Source organism: Corvus brachyrhynchos, unplaced genomic scaffold, assembly GCF_000691975.1.
Source record: "Corvus brachyrhynchos isolate BGI_N302 unplaced genomic scaffold, ASM69197v1 scaffold310, whole genome shotgun sequence".
In the NCBI taxonomy this organism is placed as follows: domain Eukaryota; kingdom Metazoa; phylum Chordata; class Aves; order Passeriformes; family Corvidae; genus Corvus; species Corvus brachyrhynchos.
The window spans coordinates 3,782,890-3,786,326 of record NW_008236213.1 but is presented as its reverse complement, the minus strand read 5'-3'; the positions used below and the strand labels follow the sequence as shown (position 1 = coordinate 3,786,326).

The 3,437-nt window shown below is 42.4% G+C and overlaps 1 protein-coding gene and 1 long non-coding RNA gene across 5 annotated transcripts in view; one reads left to right on the top strand and one right to left on the bottom strand.

Annotated features, from left to right (window-relative positions):
- Positions 1-1,005: 1,005 nt before the first annotated feature.
- Positions 1,006-3,437, bottom strand: part of LOC108449129 — a 15,591-nt gene continuing 13,159 nt past the window's right edge. For all 4 annotated transcript variants that reach the window (XR_001865256.1, XR_001865257.1, XR_001865251.1 and 1 more), the window contains 2 exons: positions 2,875-3,061; positions 1,006-1,210 (listed from right to left, as the gene is read on the bottom strand). This is a non-coding gene — a long non-coding RNA (uncharacterized LOC108449129). The remainder of the gene's footprint in view (positions 1,211-2,874; positions 3,062-3,437) is intronic.
- The window catches only part of HSPB3 (heat shock protein family B (small) member 3), a 2,435-nt gene continuing 2,069 nt past the window's right edge, over positions 3,072-3,437 (top strand). The window contains exon 1 of the mRNA XM_017744316.1: positions 3,072-3,437. This exon is cut by the window's right edge and continues 2,069 nt beyond it. The gene's annotated coding sequence lies outside the window, so the exon portion shown is untranslated.

The following is a 3,437-nucleotide window of genomic DNA, read 5'->3' as shown; positions in this document are numbered from 1 at the left end:
AGCCTTTTCACATTTTTCCCCTTTCAGCAGTTACTGAATTTCAGTGGTAGTTGAAATACAAATTTCTCTTTGGGGAATCAAGCACACAGAAGATTGTGACAGGGCAATCTACTATTTTAAAGTTGTGTCAAGCAGGATGAACCTGTATTTAAGAAATGCATAAAAATGGGTTACTCTCATGATTTTGTGCACCTTACATTTTTTCAGTTTAAAATACAGCTTTACCAGGATGTCTACTTTATATATTTAATAGCATCACAGAATGGTTTGGGTTGAAAGAGACATTAGAAATCATCTAGTTCTAACCTCCCTGCCATGGGCAGGGATGCCACCCACTATATCAGATTGCTCAAAGCCCCATCCAATCTGCCTTGAACACCTCCAGCGATGGGGCATCCACAATTTCTCCAGACAACCTTGTGCAGTGTTTCACAATCCGCATAGTAATGAATTTCTTTCTAAAATCTAATCTAAACCTACTCTCTTTCTGTTTAAAGCCATTCCCTCTTGTCCTGTCACTACATGCCCTTGTCAAAAATCGCTCATCAGCTCTCCTGTAAGCCCCCTTTACATACTGGAAGGCCACATAAGGTGTCCCTGGAGCCTTCTCTTCTCTGGGATGAAAAATCCCAACTCCCCAACTCTCTCAGCTTGTTTCTACAGGAGAGGTTCTCCTGCCCTGTGATCATCTTGGTGTCCCTCCTCTGGACCCACTCCAGCAGGTCTATGCTCTTTTCATGCTGAGGACCCCAGAGCCGGATGCAGCACTGCAGGTGGGATCTCACCAGAGCAGAGGGGCAGAATCCCCTCCCTCGACCTGCTGGCCACACTGCTTTGGATGCTGCCCAGGAGATGAATCAAATCTTTTTTCAGACACCCCCTTCCAAAATACAGGGAAAAAACCCTTAAATCAGCGTGGAAGTAGCCCGCTGTGAGCTGGATCTCGCGTTTCCAGCCGCAGAGGTGCGCGGCCGGGCGGGGCGGGCAGGCGGTGGCGGTGCCTTCAGGCAGCGAGGGACGGCGTCGGCTGCTGAGTTGCCCGGCTGCTGCTTCGGAAGAACAGCTCTGCAGTGCTTTCCCAGGGCAGCTGGAGGGCTCCTGCCCGCTGGCCAGCATGGAGAGAGGCCTTCACATGGACGGCAAAACCGGGAAACAAAACCTGAGGCACCTGGTGATTTAGGACATCGATCCTGTTCCCGTCGGATCAGCTCTGAAGGTTTAAAAAGACCACGGTAATCAATTGTTATTAGAACGTATTGTTGGACGGAATCCTCCTATAGGTATATTTGAAGAGTACGGCACCATAAGCATCAGAAGTGCCTCAGTATTGCAGCGCTGCACTCATGTTTAAATTTGAAAGCTGAAAAAAAATATCAAGGGTGTTTGCTTGTTCCACTTGGCATATTCCCCATGTTAGTAATAAAGTGATAAGAAGTATGGTGCTAATTCATGAGCCCACAGGTGGCAAACGGAGAGAAGAGGGAACTGAACAGAGGAGAGGGCAGGATGGGAAAGCAGAAACCCCATGGCTTCATCATCAAAATGTTTCTGATTTCTCGTCCTACAGAGTAGAAAGGGATCCTATAAAGTTCTGCAGCATTTTGTATACAACGTGAATTTAAAGGGTATTCAAAGCATCTTTCGTGCTCATTAAACCAGACAGTTTCAAGTATGCTTAACACAGACATTTGAAAGGCTAACACACCTGTTTCTAGGAATAGACACAGTTGTCCCACAGTGACACAGTTGTCCCACAATCACAGAGACGGTGATTTCTGTTTTCATTTGAAGTGTAACTATGGGCAAGTTTACCTTTTTCCAGGGATTATGGGAACAATTAAAACAAAATTTTAAAAAAATTTAAAAAAAAAAGTTATATTCCTGAACAGTGCATTTATTAATGAATCACAAAATTGAAGTAAAATAAGTCAGGCTATCATGACATCATTAATTAGGGATAGCAATAGCTTTCAGCAATCTGTATAAGCATAATACCACAACCAGCCAGGCATACTGCTTCATTCAGGGTTAAAGTTTCCTCATCAAGTGGATCATGTGCTAGCAAAAGAGAAAACAGGTGTTGAACAGATAATGGGCAATGTTCCAGGTTGGTTTTATCAATATTTTAGTCAGTCATACATTCAGAATTACATTTTAAAATTATTTCTGGAGAACAGTTTAACAGGAGAAGAGCCCATAGTTAAATAGAGTAGCCTAACTCCCTTTACTCACAATACTCCTCTCTCACAATACTCAATTAAACAGTTGGCCATTAATGTAAGTTATCTTGAACTTTTGAAAATTCCCTTCCCTTCCAATGCAGCCTTTCTAAGTTTAAAATAAAATGGCAGCCCTAGAGCTTTAATTACAGATACATCTGGCAACCCTGCCCTGCTATTAAACCAATAAAGAAGTCAATATCTGGTAAGCACAGTAGTTCAATTGTCTCTTTGTTCATTACTCCATTAGCAACCAAAGATCCCATATTAACTATGGTAATGGAACATGTAAAGACAAGAGAGAGACAGAACTCTGAACAACAATAGCCAAATAAGAAGGAATAAAAGTATCTTCTTTGATTATTTCTAGCACTAGGGCAACTATTACTGCACTAACAAATCAAATAAAAAATGTTCACCACCTGTTGCCATAACACATTCTGATTTACACTACCAAGCTCAGCTAGAGCGATTTTCTAGCAAACATACTACAGTTTAGAAATTATTTTTCCTCTTTATTGCACTTCTCTGCTAGCTCTTGTTAAACAAACTATTGGCCTTTGTAGGTGTTATCTGCCCTGCAATCATAGAGTAGGAAGACGATTACAAGCAAGAGGTTGTACAAGCTCCTTCTCTGGAGATATTCAAAACCCACCTGGATGTGATCCTGTGAAACCTGTTTAAGGTGAATCTGATTTAGCAGGGAGGTTGGTCTATATGATCTCCAGAGGTCACTTCCATTCCCAAACATTTTGTGATTCCATAATTATGCCTCAGAGAGCCTTAGAGGTCATCAGTCCTGCTTTGCAGACACATGCAGTAGATGAGATCATAGATTCAAGCTGTTAAGCAACAGAAGATGAAGATTACTGGGACAACGTGATAGCATTAAAGATTTAGAATTGTCTTTACAATTCTGCGGGGGAAAATAACTCTACCCTCTTCTGGAAGCTCTGAAACACGAGCTTTCACTGTAGTTCTCTCTGCACTCTTGTGCCTGACTCCCTGACATGCTGGAGACATTTCTGCTGTGTTTGTAGGTCACTAAGACTGTAGATTCAGCACTTCAGGCTCCCCCTTTCTGGGCAGAGATGGTTCCCTCCTCCCACCAATAACATGGTTAACCATGCCCAAATTTCACCTATGCACAACTTCTGCAAAAAAGTCCAATGCACTTGCTAACTTTACAGTTTAGCTAACCTGAAATCTGCTCTATTC